The sequence below is a fragment of the Lissotriton vulgaris genome, chromosome 7 (assembly GCF_964263255.1).
Source record: "Lissotriton vulgaris chromosome 7, aLisVul1.2, whole genome shotgun sequence".
Classification (NCBI taxonomy): Eukaryota; Metazoa; Chordata; class Amphibia; order Caudata; family Salamandridae; genus Lissotriton; species Lissotriton vulgaris.
In genome coordinates this window covers 734,288,491-734,305,783 of record NC_141695.1, presented here as the reverse complement: position 1 = coordinate 734,305,783, position 17,293 = coordinate 734,288,491, and the positions used below count along the sequence as shown (strand labels likewise).

General features: G+C 43.3%; 1 protein-coding gene across 2 annotated transcripts in view; it reads right to left on the bottom strand.

Moving 5' to 3' along the window:
• Window positions 1-15,475, bottom strand: part of KCNJ16 (potassium inwardly rectifying channel subfamily J member 16) — a 446,439-nt gene extending 430,964 nt beyond the window's left edge. The window contains exon 1 of one of the 2 annotated variants that reach the window (XR_015297519.1): window positions 15,368-15,475. The gene's annotated coding sequence lies outside the window, so the exon portion shown is untranslated. The remainder of the gene's footprint in view (window positions 1-15,367) is intronic. The other variant, XM_086930974.1, reaches the window with a different exon arrangement.
• Between the last annotated feature and the right edge of the window lie 1,818 nt (window positions 15,476-17,293).

Here is a 17,293-nt window from a genome sequence, read left to right as displayed (position 1 = left end):
ATTTTGCTTAATGCAAATTTTAGGAATATGCAAATGTCCCCAGCATTATCACAATTCTTCCAGACTTGCCTTTAAATGTGCTAGATCTATGTGGCATGACTAGTTCATTTAGTGTTGAACCTGACCACTCAGTGTGTGGATTAGTAAACCCTTTGTAGATTAAAGTTTTGAATATGCATTGGTTTATCTTAGCTTTATGTGAACCCTCAGTCATTATTTTCGATTACCCTAAATTAGTTTTGAATTCTAGATCTTCTATACATTTCTTATTACCATATAGTAGCACCTACAGTGCATTAGCTGTCTGAAAAATTAAAAGCATATCATCTATGTAGTGAGAAAATAGAACAACTTAATCCATAATATGGGAGGATCAAATTGAATAGATAATAATGCTTCTTCCAGACCCCTAGCATATGCTTTCATGAGTTGAATGAAAAATTGTTTCTGCAAAGGCAAACTATCCCAAACTTGCTGCACTTCTTATGTACTCTGGCAGAGAGGAGCTTTAAGAGCAAGAAATTACTTCGAACACAAAAACCATCATTCGCACCCTCAGTTCAAAGACAAGGTTTTTCTGGTGTGCTGCCAGCCTCTAGAACACCATCCCTTCATCAGCCAGAATGCAACCATATCTGCCAACCATCACAAAGCTCCTGAAAACTCACCTCTTCCACCTTTACCTGAATTCATTATTTTTTAATATTTACTAGTACTCCTCCTTTCCTCTGCCTCACATGAATTGTTTCTTCTTTTTTTGCCTGCCCTTGCTTGAACTTCTTTTACTTATTTGTAAAGTATACTTTACTTCATGTTAGGCACATCTGAGCTATTGACAATAGTAAATAAATAAATATATTGCTGTTACATTCTTACTTAATTTAGAGCAGTGATGCTCAAAGTACAGACCGGGGGCAGCATGCAGCCCTCCTGACCTTCACATCCACCCCTCATTCCGGCAATAGGGACCCTGGCCTCTAGTCCGGGGGCTAAGGGGGATACATTATTTAGATAACCCATGCTCACCCCCTTGGTAGTTTGGCAGGAGCAGACAGGTGTATCAAAGGCAATGTGTAAAGTATTTGTACCAACACTCACAGTAACACAGTGAAAACACCACAAATGGACTCCACAACAGTTTAGAAAAATAGCGGTTTTTAATCTAAACTAAACAAGACCAAAACAACAAAAATCCAGCATACACAGTTCAAGAAGATGGTTTCAAAAGAGTTCTTAAGGTTGTGTTGAAATAATCCACAGTTGCGTCACGTTTTAGCCAAAAGTACCTTTAGATGTGACAAAAGTTCCAAGTGAAAGCTGCAGCGATGAAAAACAAGCAATGCGTCGCTCCTGAGTCCCTGGGGAGGCGATGTGACAACCCCGCTGGATGCAGCGGGTGTGTTGCAGTGACTCCGGTCTGTATGGGGAGGGATGCGATACCTTGTATGGATTCCAGTGCGCAGGTTTCGTAGGAAGCGACTTGCAAAGGTACTATGCGACGATCTTGCGGACGGCGTCGATCTCAGGTGCTGGGGCGATGCGCAGCGTCAATCTTCTCCTCTTGTGACCCCTCAATGCGATGACTCTCAGACGACTATCGCAGCGACGTGATGCGGTCCACAAGCAAGCGGAGCGTCGATCTCACCCAGTGGCGAAAAGGCTCTGCGACGATACTCGCAGCGATGGTACTTTTCCCGCACCGTAGCGATGCGTTCCGCAAGCAAAGAATGTGTCGGTCCGTGCAGAGGCGAAATAGGCGCTACGACGATCTCGATCTTCGCGGTGGCGGGAATTTCCCCGCACTGACGGGGATGCACTCCGCAAGCGAGCGATACGTGAAACTTGCAGGAAGACTTGTCCAGCTTCCCAGCCAACAGGTACAACTACCAGAGGCACCACAACTGGCCCAAGCACTCTAGGAAGGACAGAACTCTCTCAATAGAGTTCAGGGGGAAGCTGGGGGTGAAGTCCTTTTGTTCCTCGGACTTCTTAACAGGGAGCCAGCTCAACTCAGGCCCTTGGAGATCTCTTCAAGAAAGGGGGCACAGCACAAATCAAAGACCTTCCCCTTTCCTTGGCAGCAAAGCAACTGCAGGTCAGCCCACAAACACACTTCAGGACAGTCCTTCCTCTTCAGACTTCCAGCTTTCTCCTTGGCAGAGGTTCCTTCTTGATTCCAGGATGATCTAAAGTTCAGTGGTCTGGGGTCCTGTACTTATACCCCAAAATGTCTTTGTTCCCTTTGTGCAGGAGGGCTTTGAGCCCGGTCCAAACCATTTCAGGAGCACTCTGTTTACATGACTCCATCTTTCCTTTAACAGTGCAGAGCAGAAACATCAGACGCGCCACAGGAGGCGGAGCTAGCATTGTGGAGGGAAAGTACAGCCCTGGAGCACTTTGTTGACATGATTCCTTCTCTCCTTTCACAGTGCAAGGCAGAGACATCAGATGCACCACAGGGGGTGGAGTTAGCACTATGGGGGCAGGCAAGTCCTATTCAGGTCCCAGGTGCAACTCCTCCCTCCCATCTAGATGCAGATCTCTCTATTCACCACTGGGCAGACTTATTCTGTCTCCTGGAATCCCCCTGCCCTGTCACTCACAAACCATACAGTCAATTCACAAACAGGCCAAGGCACACAGAAAGGTCAGACAAGAAAGCAGCCACTTTCTAAAAGTGCTGTTTTCAAACACAGGATTTAAAAACCATCCTTTCTAAAAGATGTGTTATTAAATTCTGAGTTCAGGGATACCAAACTTTAATTTTCTATCTCGCTCCTAATTGAAGATATGCAGGTAAACATTATACACAGCATTCCCCATTATAGCCTACGGGCAAGATAGCCTTCCAATAGTGAAAAACAAAAATGCCTGTAATTCACTACCAGAACATGCCACCCACACTAGTACATGCTCTACCTTTCATATACACTGTGCCCTGCCCTGGGGGGTAGCTAAGCCTTCTATAGGGGTGTCCAATGTGTACAGAAAGTGAAGGGTTAAGCCTGGCCAGTGTGGACACTGACCAGGTTAGCATGGCAGTTAGCAAATGCACACAGGAACTGCTGTGGCAGGTCTAAGACACCATTTTAGGGCTACTACTGTAGGTGGCACAATCATTGCTGCAGGCCCACTAGTAGCATTTGAGTCACCAGCCCTGGCACACTAAGTGCACTTTACTAGGGACTTCCTGGTAACACAAATATGCCAATCATGGATAACCAATCAAAATAACAATTTACACAGCGAGCATATGCACTTTAGCACTGATCAGCAGTGGAAAAGTGCCCAGAGTCCTATTGCCAACAACCACAGGTCAGAAAAAACAAGGGAGGAAGAAGCAAAATGTTTGGGGATAACCCTGCAAAAAGGGCCATTTCCAACAAATGCCAATACTGAACTAAGTGGAAAGTCAGTTATCAGGAGGAACCCTCTGGGTGGTCTGGATTGGTATTATAGATGGGCAATGATGAAGTTTATTAAATCCAACACAAGAAAAAGTTTTAAACAGCGGATATCTTATCCATATGCATTTCAAGGTGTTCTTATATGTCAAAATGAAGAAAAGGGAAGCAAAGTGAAATTAGACAATTGCTTTGAATCTCACAATTTGATCAGGTGGGGAAGCGTTGATTAATCCCAGGTTTTATTGTTTTGCATTGTGCAATTAAATTTCATTTCAATTCAATAATTAAATTACTTCCTTTTTACTCTTGGCTCTTCCAAGGTGGCGATGCAAGCAGAAAATGCTTACCCCAAGGTGCGGTAAAGGGATTGAGAGTCAGATATAACATAACAGACAGCCTTGTTGCTACCGTGCTGGCATCAGTGCACCCCTCGGGCACACCACAGATCTTATTTTGTTGCCCCCTGGAAAATGTTTGCAAGTACACATGATCTAGAGAGTAAAGTCGCTAGATATGCTTCCACACCCATTGAGTTTAATATGTCCCACAATTTGGGCCTGTCCAAACATACCGGAGGTGTTGTCCCCATGGGTCATGACTGGTTTATGAAGAGATTCTGATATCAATTTAAACAAAGCTCACTTGTTCCCCTAATTTTCATAAACCTCAGCTGAACTGTTGACAGACTGCCTCTCTTTTGGCCAAGACATTGAAGAGCAAATGAGGCGGGGTGAGGGGAGCATTTTTATAATAGCAAGACAGACTCTTTTTCCTTCTTGAAAAATTAAGTGATACTGAAGGTCTTCCACGTTGTTGATCGTAGTGTGAGCTGAGTTATATAATTTAGTATGAACTGAAGGCATAAATCAATATTAATATGAATTCTAATAATAATATTAATAATAATATATTTATACATGGGGTCGGATACGGTAAGAGAAATGGGCTACAGTACCCCTCTGCCATACACCATAAGGATATTACAAGTCACTGAGGAGTTCTTTGACCATAAAGAGGAACAAGGCCGAAGTCAGAGCTCTTCTACAAGGTCATGAAACTCAAGGTTGACTTGCAATATTCTTACAGTGTATGGCAGGGTGTACTCTATTCCTTATAATAAATGGTCACAGAAAAAACTCTTACCACAAACTACTTATATCCTTAGTGATGTGCTCTATTATATGAAGAAATATTGATTAGGACGATTATGATATGTGTTGCCGCACACTACGCCATTCCACAAAAATGGGTGTAATACTTTCCCCGATTACCTGTAACAAAAAATCGAAATAAGTAAAATACATTAAAAAAAAGCTAATGGAAAGGACATTGTTTGAAACATATTGAGTGCCTTGCATTTCCTGGAACTTCAGAATACCTTTGTTTGATACACATTAATGGACTAATTATGCAGTGGGCCCTATCCATTAGCTTTATCTTTCATATGAAAGAGTTAAACGTGAGTAATAAAATTAGAAACTCTAGTGCAAATTAAATGCACCAAAATGCAGCTAGATATTTTTTCCTAAAATATACTTTCCATGTCACTTTAATACAAGTCAGATTAAAAAAGTTCTATCGCTCAGAGAGATTCCACCTTTTTTAGAATTACCTAAAAGTTAGAAAAAAATTTAATATCTGCCATACATATCTCCCTTCTGCTTATCATGGTTCATCTAGAAAAACAAAGTAAAGGAATACAAAATGTGCATGTTGATTTTCATTTTTTAAAATGCACCTTTAATTATTCTCTGTGATCTGCCTTTCCCCTCAGTTGCTGGCCCTGGCCGCAGGTATTGTGACATCAGAATTTAACTATAATAAGCTATTACAGTTGTGTGGCTGTGTCATTTCTTTATTAAAGGTGACTATGGATGTTACAAGTCGCCTATAAAAAGGAACTTAGGGCCAGATGCATCAAGCGAAATGCGCTCGCAAAAGGGCCAGATTCTCAGAATCTGGCCCTTTGCGAGTGCAATTTTTGCATTTGGGATGCATCATCCCAAATGCAAAAATCGCAAATAGAGAATTCGCTAAATTGCGATTGTTTGCATTTAAGGAATCTCAAATTGAGATTCCTTAAATGCAATGCATGAAAGTATCAAAAATAGCGAATTCGCTAATAGGGCACGCAAATTACCACGAAGTACAACTTCATGGTAATTTGCAAACACTTTGAAAAATGCACTTTTGTGCATTTTTCAAAGTTTCATGTTGGTCACACACATGCCCTAAGGGCATGTGTGTGCGCAACGTATGTGCACAGATCACATTCAGGGGTGTAACAGGGTGTCCTTTGGACACCCCTGCACCCTTGAACTCGCAATCTCAATTAGCGATTCGCAAATTGAGATTGTCTTCCCATTCATTCCTATGGGCCTCTAGGCCCATAGGAATTAATGGGGAGGTATTCATTAATTGCGACTCGCAATTTGCGAGTCGCAATTAAGGAATTCTAAGGAATCGCTATTTTTATAGTGATTGCTTGATGCATTCCATTTTGCTATTCCTTATTAGCGATTCCTTATTTTTCGCTAATAAGGAATCGCAAAATGGATGCTTGATGCATCTGGCCCTTAGGGTCATATGTATGAAAGGAAATTGCATTTGTTTACGGACCTAATCACAATTTTGGTCCGTTAAGAAATGTAATATTGCCTTTCAATAAGTACACACGCTTAAACATGGAATGTGATTCTATCCAGTAGCAATCGTATTTTCTGATTCCATAACCAGGAAATCGCAAACAGGGATTTCCTATTTTCGATTTTCTTAGCACATGTGCAAAGCATTTCCTAAATGTGAAAACGGCATTCAGGAAATGCTATTACTATCGACTCGAAGGCGATGGTAAACATGACTCCAAGGCGATGGTAACCATGTGCATTTGAAAAATGCACCCAAAATACATTGTTTAAGTTCCATAGAGCACGTACATTTCCTTAGGGCATTTGTGTGCTTTACATGTGCGCCATCTTTTTTGGGGTGCATCAAGAGGGCGCCTTACCTAAAGGCACTCTTGGTTTTGCATTTTCAATTTTTGATTTCCTAATAGCGATTCTTACTCTGTAGGAATGGCTATTAGGAAATCTCTATTTTTGTACATTCCATTTTGCATTTCCTAATGAGCGATTTCTTTAGGAAATGCAAACTGGAAGTTTCATATATTTGGCCCTTAGGGACATTTTATGCAGGGATTGAAGGCTCCCATGTATTATATAAAGATAGCATTGCATAACATGAAATGACAAGCTGCATTCAGTTTAAAGGATGAAATGATACCAGCAAGTATTTTGAGATTACACATCAACCTATATGCTACGCTTAACTATACTCAGCTGACAAATGTTGTTGAGCAAAACCGTCATGTTTGGTGATGGAGAATTCTCGGTGGTCGCTGCTACGACAAGGAACAATCTTCCTCTGGACCTTCGAGCACACTCAGGGCCTTCCTTTATAACTTATCATTTTTAAAAATGCGTTTTTTACACTACTGTTATGTTCCTTGGTGGCGGCAAGTAATTCTGTTATATCGGCGCCGATAAATGCAATAGTTTACATTAATAATAATTTCCAACCATTTAGCTATATCTAAAGGTGTTTATTTTCATGTGTGACAAACTACTAAACTCCATGACTTCTGGGGTAATGGCAAAAAAACTGATTTACCGGACAAGGGTCTTTTAACTGGTAGTCAACATCTGACACAACAGAGAGATAAAATATATTTGCAATGAAGCACTATACACAGCTAGATACTTTATTGTTATTAGAAAACAAGGGGCCTGTTATGTCGTGAATATGCTTGCATCACGATCAAGCAATAAGCGTGCTGGTCATGTGGCCATAGTTAACTAAAAGTACTGGGCACGCCACCGCACGCCAGTTCGGCGACAGAGACGGAGCCCACCAGTCTAACAGCAACTCGCCTTCTGTCATTATTTAAAGGTCCACGACGTACCTGGTGCTGCCAGCGCGTCCGACATAACACTGGCGACGAGGACTACCGGCCTTGGGAATATTGGTCATAAAATAAAGAACAATACGTGACTTTACAATTAATTAAGAGGAGTGCTTATTTTGTCACCTGGATGACTGTGTTTTGCCCACAAAAGAGACACCTATTCACAACACCTGCGAACACCGAGATGCGTAGACAGTCAGAGTGACAATATCTAGATAAGCCATAGAGGTTGTTCCCTTAAGATTGAGTTATGGCACAAATACCGCCGGTAGCGCCATTTATAGTTGAAGGGTCCCCGTCATCCCTTGCGCCCAAATGGAAAGACTGGGTGGATCGAGTACAAATATTTTTTGAAGCCACTAAGGTGCACAAGGATAAAAAACGGGCAATATTACTGCAACTAGGAGGAAAAGATATACATACCATCGTCAAAACAATTGTGAAAGTTACACCCAAGAACCACCACACATTAATAAACGAGCCTAATGGGCACTTTGAGCCAATGGCCAATCAGGACTACGAAAGGCTTATATTTAGACAGGCCTCACAACTTCCTGATGAGTTGCTGGACACGTATCATGCAAGGCTGAAGAACCTTGCCTCCGCGTGTGGGTTCCAGGATGTCACTGAGGAAATAAGGGGTCAGATCATTCAGGGGTGCGCGTCTGCCAAACTTCGAGAACGCATCCTAGAAGAATCGGGCAAACCTCTCTCCTATATTCTAACACTGGGACGCACCAAAGAGCTGTCCAAGGTTGTGCTGCCCATATGGAGGCCGCCCTACAAGACGAAACCGCTTAATGTGGTGATCACTACACCCGCAACGAAGTGGACCATGACGGTCACCCCAGCCAAAACATGTGGATACTGTGACGGGTCGCCACACCCACCTGCTGAATGTCCCGCAAAAGGGAAGAGATGTTCAGGATGTGGACGATTCAACCATTTTGAAAAAGTATGCCGATCTAAAAGGTATCGATGGACACAACAGAGGGCCAATGCAGTGTCGGAGAGAGATAAAACACCCTGTGACATGGACGATGATGAAGAAGAAAACACAAAGTACCCATGATTGGCAACACCACCCGGAAGGCCCGTCATCTGCCACAGTGCAACATCTGTGTGGGATCTCAGGAAGTAGTGGCTGTCGTGGACACCAGAGCCACAATAGATATCATGGCTGCTGCTCTTCACCGAACATTGCATCCTGCACCCGCATTAATCCTCTCTGCAATTACAGTGTTTGCTTATGGACAAGAAACACCTTTGAAGATTTTAGGGCGGTTCAAGACCTCTATAGCTCATGGGGAACGGACTGTCAACACCAATGTGTACGTCACGGAAGATGGACAAGGAATGCTATTGGGCTGTCGGACAGCCGAAGACTTTGGGGTCGTCACATTTGCTTTTAGTGTACATCACGAATCCATACAGAACAGTGTTCAAAGGGATTGGCAAAGACAGAGGAAAAGAAATTCATCTCCACATTGATCCTGCAGTTCAACCCGTAGCTCTACGACATCGCAGAATAGCATTCCATTTGCGTCCACAAGTAGAGGATGAACTTAAAAAATTGGAGGCTGCTGGAATAATTGAGAAAATCTCCAGTTCTACTCCATGGGTCTCTCCTATCGTAGTCACAAGAAAACCAAAACAGCCTGGAGCAGTGAGAATTTGCGTTGATATGCGCCTACCAAATGCAGTGATCAAACGGGAACGCCACATCACCCCAACTATTGATGATCTCATTGGGGAGATGGCTGGAGCCTGCTGGTTCTCGAAACTCGATCTAAGATCAGGATACCATCAATTGGTACATGATGAGGCGTCACGAAACATCACAACGTTCTCAACCTATGTGGGGTTGCGACGCTATACCAGGTTGAGTTTTGGAGTTTTAAGTGTGGCTGAAGTATTTCAAAATGTCATACATGAACTAATCATAGACATACCAGGAGTGATCAATGTAAGTGACGACATCCTTGTGCATGCAAAGTCACTTCTGGAACACAATGCCCGGCTCACCCAAGTGCTCCGCCGCTTTCGAGACGCTGGACTTACTCTACAAAGAGAGAAGTGTGAATTCCTCAAGAAAAAACTCCAGTTTTTTGGATATACCTTTTCCACCGAAGGGGTACACCCGGATCCGGAAAAAGTTTGAGATATCAAAGAAGCAGTGACTCCTACTAGCGTGACAGAAGTTCGTAGCTTGGCATGATAAATTACTGTGAGAGTTTCATCAGAGATCTCACTACTCTGACACTGCCTCTCCGAGAACTCACCAAAGACTCCGTTCCATGGAAGTGGGGTCCGGATCATGTCAAACCATTTAAGGAAATAAAAAATGCCCTCTCGGAAGCTGCGACATTAGCTTTTTTTGATCTGACGAAAATGACACAAATAGCCATGGATGCTGGTACCATGGGTCTGGGAGCTGTGTTGATGCAAAAACGACAACAATAAGAAGGCTGGGCACCCATGGCATTTGCAAGTAGATCACTAACTAAAACTGAACAGGGGTATTCACAAATTGAGAAAGAGGCCATCGCCATTCACCGGGGGTGCCGCCACTTTCATCTCTACGTTTATGGAAAGCCTTGCACAGTCACCACGGAGCACAAGCCTCTTGTAGCTCTATTCTCTGGAACCTCCACGAAGCCTCTGCCCAGAATTGAGAAATGGATGCTGCAACTTCAAGACTATAATTGCAAAATAGAGTATCAACCTGGGTCCCGCAATCCAGTGGACTACTTGTCCCGACATCCCCGAGCTGCGACCAGCAAGGAAATGGAGGATGCAGCTGACACCGAAGAGTATGTAAGGTGTGTCACGGCCCGGTCATGTCCAATTCCCTTATCCATGCAGGATTTGGCAGAAGCAACCTCCACTGATGAATGCTTACAAAGAGCCAAGTTGGCTCTGCAACGTAACAATTGGCATAAGATCAAGGGTGAGTGGAAAATCCTGACCGTCCCGGCTCAGCGATTCATGGAAAGTCATTACCATGTCAGAGAACTAACTGAAGACCCGACGGGCTGTCTGCTGAGAGGACATTGGCTGGTTATCCCCGCCTTTTTAATGGACCGGTGTGTCCAATGAGCCCACGTGTGACATCAGGGCATGGTAAAAAACAAATCTCTGCTTCGGACCAAAGTGTGGTTTCTGCTGATGGATGAGATGGTAGAGTCCACTGTTCGGTCGTGCCCATCATGTCAAGTGACTGGAGATATGCACCGTCCAGCCCCAGTCATTGCGGAGCCAAGGCCGAGACTCCCATGGTCCTGCGTCAGCATGGATTTTGGCAGTTTGCCTGATTGCTGCCACACTCTAGTAGCTATTGATGACCACTCCAAGTATTCCGAGGTTGAGATAGTAGCGTCTCCCAATGCTGCGGAGGTAATTGCCAAAATTGAGAAAATCATGGCTGCTCATGGATTGATGCAAGAACTGCGCACTGATAATGGGCCTCCTTTCCAAGGACAAGAACTAGCCACGTATTCAACATCAGAGGATATCCCCACGGTGGCCGCAAGCCAATGGTGAAGCGAAGAGATTTATGCGGACTCTAAACAAAGTAATCCGGATTGCCCATGACAAGAGACAGTCATTTGAATTGGCGATATTCACGATCCTTCGTAGTTACCGACAGACCCCTCACTCCACCACCAGAGTAGCTCCTGCTCATTTGCTGATGGGTTGAGTCATTACGTATTCGATACCACATCATCCTCGTTGGCAACTCCAAAGTCCTGACGAATCCAAGATTGATATTCGGCGCAAACATGCGTATGCCCAAGTAAGTCAGAGGAGAAACGCTTGACCAACAAGAATCCAGGAAGGGGATGTGGTGCTGCTCAAGAATCGTTCTTCTACAGGAAAGTTTCAATTACCCTATGAAAAACTCTCATGGACTGTTATCAATATTAAAGGAACCAGAGTCATCGCCACTAGAGGACGCGAAACTGTGTTTCGGAATGTCTCGCACTTCAAGAAATATTATCCCGAGCCCCGGGGGCTATCGCCGGCTCAAATGGAGAGTACAGCTAGAGGCCGTAGTTCCATGAGAGATGTTTCTTCAAATGATGATGTTCACTCCAGTAACGTTGATGACTCTGGCGATTTGGACGACTTTTGGCCTGTTGATCCCTGCCATGCGGAGTCAGACGTTCCTCCTGCTCCTTTGGAAGGCAGCCTAGGTGAACACACCTCTGAGGACCGAGTGGGTGTCCCAGTGGGGCAAAGTCAGTCCCAGTATTTGCTGCGAAGAAACCCTGAACCATCTTGTCGGTTGAAAGACTACTTCACGTAAGACTGTTCTGCATACATTGATTGCTCATTAAGAGTTCAGGGGTGTTTCTAATGTAAACAGTGTTTGGTTTTATCCCATCTATAGTGGTAATTGTGGTGTTTTTGTTATTTGTTTATTGTTGGGGAGGAATGTTATGTCATGAATGTGCTTGCATCACGATCACGCAATAAGCGTGCTGGTCATGTGACCATAGGTAAATAAAAGCACTGGGCACGTCACCGCACGCCAGTTCAGCGATGGAGACGGAGCCCACCAGTCTAACAGCAACTCTCCTTCTGTCATTATTTAAAGGTCCACGACGTACCTGATATCCATATGATATGTCGGCGCTGCCAGCGTGTCCGACATAACAGGGCCTGTTTATTGAAAAGTAGCACAGTATTATTATTAGAGTGTGAACCGATGATTTGGTCAGGCACCGAAGCGAGAATTATCGTGTCCATGGACATTTGAGCTCAAGACCCTGCCGCGTCGGGAATTGAACCCTGGTTCCGGGTCTGACCTCTGCTTCAGGGTCTGCCTGCTCTAACCAGTGAGCCACACTTCTCCACAGTGCAGCAAGTCACCCTTCATCGCTGAGTTACAAGGAAAGGGCATGAATGCACCCTATTTAAAAACAATGGGGTGCATTCCTGCCTTATCCCAGCGCAGGTGCTGCCTAGCGCCAATGCAGCCACCCTTGCACCATAGGGGCGGGGGATGCCTGCATTGCTTGCAGGATTGTTTTTGCGCAGAAAGGGGCACCCTCCCCTGAGGAAGTAACAAGGAGAAGTAAAGCTATTTCTCCTCATTACGCCACCCCTGGGAAGGCATAGCATTTTGGCTCATTCCCAGGTCTACCAGTATTGGTAAATCTAAGAATGCTTCAAAATCTACGAGAGTTGTGTGGGAACATCCACGCAAAGACCACTGAATGCCTCCCTGAAGCAGAGTAAAGCAACGCAGCAATATGTGTTGTGTTGTGTTACTACGGATTTATTAAGCCACTCCGGGCCACTCATAAATTGCATTTTTAGGTTTGTGTTGTACATGCACCAAGTTGTGCTGTGCAAGCACGATGCAAACCCTTGATAAATATGCTCCTTAGGATTTCGAGTTTCAGCCTTTTCTTCCAAGCCTGTTTTCTTTCAAATCCTAATTGCCGCGTGTGTTATATCTGCTTGCGGTGTGCAAAATCCAACTGTGTTGCTATCTTCTAACAAGTTTTTTTGCTAAAACCCAGTAAAGCTTTTAATGAGCTTGTACATGGGCTTCTCATCAAGCTGATGCACATGTAACCGCACCCACACATCGTAAGATGTCTGTCATATCTTTAATGGAACAGATCCAACACAGCTCAGCAGGATAGCCATCGTATTAGTGGGAGAGTAGCATCACTATGCAGTACCACTGCCGGAGGACTTTCATGCTAGTATGTGGTAGTACCTGCATTTCTCTGCAGAACTGCCAAGCAGTCAAGGAGCAGGACCTGTACTTTTCTGCAGAAAATCCAAACAAACAATGAGACAGAACCAGCAATTGTCTACAGAACTGCCAATTATTGGGACAGTACCTGCACTTCTCCGCAGAAATCCCAAACAAACAATGAGATAGAACTTGCACGTGTCTACAGGACTGGCAAATAATGGGACAGTACCTGCACTTCTCTGCATAACTCCCAAGCCAACAATGAGACAGAACCTGCACTTGTCTACAGTACTGCCAATTAACGGGACAGTGCCTGCACTTCTCTGCAGAATCCCATGCCAACAATGAGACAGAACCTGCCCTTGTCTACAGTCATCTAATGAATCCATTTGGCAGTACTATCATTTCAAAGTAGGGCTGGGACGGCGGTAGAATACGGTCCTAAACTCCATCAATCAATCATACGCAATCAATGGTCAAAAAGAACAGCATTTATTCTTGCAAAACCAGCACCAACAGTTCACTGATAAAAGTACATGAAATGCTTTTATCTCAAGCACTAGTTAAAATATCGACATTAGCCATATCCACGTTTGGTCTGATGCTTGTGCCTTTCTTTTATATGTCCTTTTTTGAATTTTCATCTTTGGTGTGACTTAAAAAGACCCCTTTTATGTTTCTGATGTTTGCAGAACAAGTAAAAACGCGAGTTGTGAGCCAGATTCACTCTTAGGATGTCCTATGTGAGAATGTATTTTCTTATCTCATTTCACATTTTAAAGGCGACATATATTTCGCTATGCAAAAAGCTAAGAATGATTGTGAGATTCTCGAGAATATCCCTATGGCCATCCCCGTCGAATTTCCAATTTATTAGTCAGAGATGGTTTCTACTTTATCCAGATTAAACGCCCTGGTTGTTGTGCATTTGAGAAGCTTTATTGGTTCAATTCATTTTTTTTTAACTATAAAATAAAAAACATACAACACCAGTAGATACCAAACACCAGTTCAGTTCCCAGATGTTATGTTATGTTATCCGAATTTATTGAGCGCACAGATGCCTCAGCAAAGGGGCGTCCTGGAGCTAACCAAACAGAAAACCGGATAAAGCAGTACCAGAATTAACAAACACAACAAAATTAGAGAACCAGAGGAAAGAGGAAGGTTTTTACAGATGCTGCTGGAGTTATTTGCAGTTCATAGGATGCTGAAAAATAGATATGTCACCAAGTGATACATTTTCAGCCATGTGTATGTGATTAGCTGGATATTTCCTGGGTTGGATGCAGTGTGCTATTTAAGTAACTGTAAATTAATATTTTGTTCTTATGTATTTTAAAATACACATGTCACATGTTAACACTAGCTAAGAAATAGTTCCACTTTATTAGGGCTAGTTTAACATCCAAATACAGTAATAAGCAACTGAAAGAGAACCAGTCAACCTTTGCATGGCACCTTCGACTTTGCTGCAACACGGGTTCCCGCCATTTGATCCATTTGAGTGCAAAACAATTTTTGAATGGTTAAAATCTGCAGAATTTTTAGCAGGTAATGGAAGATGTGTTAATGCAGCAACTCCAAAATCATGTGGATAACACCACGAAATCACATAATTCCAGTGGGCTCGCTCTTATATAATTGTTTTCATTGCCAAGGGCCCCCTGCTTTTTAATTAGGTTAACTGCAGTCAGGTATTGTTTAATTTGTTCCTGCGGTTGGCACCAGCACTTATTTTTTGTGGAATGACACTTACTTTTTCATTATCAGACTTTGACTCTAAACAAGATAAAGAGGCATAAAAGAGAAAAGGAGGAGGAAGAGAAAAATAGGCAAAGAGTCAGAGGTGGAATCAAAACTTAGATTCGTCAGTTCAGATAGAGCCTTGGCATTTGTCAATCCGAGCATTCGGCAGCGCTAAAGACGTTGTCTTAAAAAAAAAAAACTTTGGACCCTGCGTGTATTTTTTTTTTTTTTGCAAGCTAAGGACCTCGGGGCTTATTCACAAGCCTCTTGCGCCGCCGGTGCGTCACTTTTAACATGGGAAACAGTGACGCACTTGCTGAGCAAGGGGCTTGTAAATAAGCCCCTAAGTATGGTAACCAGGGTTAAAAATACAGACCACAACATGTCGATTAAGATAAAGTAACATCTTCCAATCTGTCTCCCAAAAGATTTGTCTCTGCGGTGACATTTTGTCCTTGTTACAGTCTAATACAGAGAGCATACAAAACATTCCCTCTGCATACATTGCATCAATATTTGTTTGCCTCTTACCTGGCCCCCTTCGCTCGTTCACAGAGCCTGGTTCCCTCTTAGTGAGCTGCATACGCCCTGGAATCCTGGCCCAGGAATCCTGCTGTAAAAGAACACTGCCTCGTTAATAAGAAAGGCAAGCCTCACAATTCAGGTTAAACATTTACATCGAGTTGTTTGTTAATCTGACCCTCGAGATCTGTCTACTTCAATCTTCAGTCACATCTTAAACCGGTAATAAACAGCCTGCTTCAGTGTTTGCGGATTGGCAAAGAAAACACATCAAGTTCAACAAACCTTGAAGCAGCTGGGATTTCACACAGGCAGTCAAGCATAGCGCGCAGCTTTCGTTTTGTGGCCGGGTGCAGTTGACACCCCCAGGCGCCTTGAAATACAAATATATTCACCGATGAAATGCAGTGTCTATTTAAACTACATTCTCAGCAAAACAACAACCATTTCTCTCACATTCGCGGTACGTGTTTCTCTAAATAACTTTTTCCTGCTATGCAGTTGTGATGCTTTTGTGTGAATGAAGTTCGAGGGTCCGGGAGCGCACGCATTCTAAAGTTATGAGAAGCAAAATCTCGTGATATATACATTTACTGTAGTCTGCAGCTGGAAAGGAGCTTTACACATGATCACGCACAGATCATTCCAGCAGCTTCTTTGCCAACCCATTGCACGTGTGCATCCAACCACCTGCAGTGGGCTGGCGTCAAATATGCATATTTCCAGTAAGTAAAGGCAAAAGCTTTGCTTTGCAATTTCAAACAATACTAAGAAGCCCTGTTCACATTTACACTGTTCGTCAACTTGCGGAAAGAAAGTACCAGGGCTGTGTGTGAACCTGCAGGTGTTTGCTTAAGGGGGTCTTCATCCACATACGGAAGCCCCTTGGTGACTTTAATCTGTATCTTTTATCCTGTCACTTGTCTTTATGTGTTTCCCTCCCTTTGAGCAATATCTCTCTTCTTTGCCGACCCATCCAACTATCTGTGGTACACAAATATTACCTTCTCGAAACTATCTTGTCCTTACAAAATAAGGTACGTCTCACCTGTCCAAAGGCACTGCGTGATCTCCTAAAAAAAAGGCAACGTCCCCAGCTCCCGAAAGAATACCCTATCCTCCCCCATCAGGATTCCATTTCCTGCCCATAAAGGTTTCACTATCCTGTGTCTATGTCTGTGTTTTTGTCTGAGTTCTGCAGAAATCAGGTGACCCCAGGGCCAGCACCTGACCTCGGGCAGGCTCTGTGTTTAGAAATAACTTAGGAGTTTAAAAACATCTGCTGCAGAGTTCCTTGTGTGTCCAGTAGTTTTCAGGCAACAATAAAAATGTCAACATAAATCTGGTGAATAAAGTTGCTGCTGGAGAGAGATGGAATTATGTCGACTGGTAGCTTTGACTCACCTTAGAGAGTGCACAGAAAATGTACCATGCAGCTCACAGAACTGTATTTTATGTGGATAGCTCAGTGGCTTGCTGCTCTTATCACATTAATCCTTTTGTTACTTGCAGTTCATAATTTACAATCCTAATATAGTACAGTGTCCTATGAACTGTCATCAAAGACCTGCACACAAACTGCATGAGATAGGTTAGAATGTTATGTTTTTCCCTGTCTTTCATTATCCTAATGTTATTAAAAACGGTTAATTTGGGCAGAAATACATTCCTATTAGTAAAGCTAACCCCAACCACTGTGGAACTTTTGGAATCCTGCGATTGTGCTTCTTCTGACCAAACACTCTTTAAATATGCTACTTACTAGTATCGATGACATGCGCTTCCTACACCTTGTAATCCTCACTGTTTTATGTAACATTTCCTGTAGTGTGATTTATACATGCATGACTAATTGTCTTTGTATAATGTATGTGTTATGTAAAGCAGACTGACACCCTCAACTTGTATAAGTAGTGCTATAAACAGATGAAATGC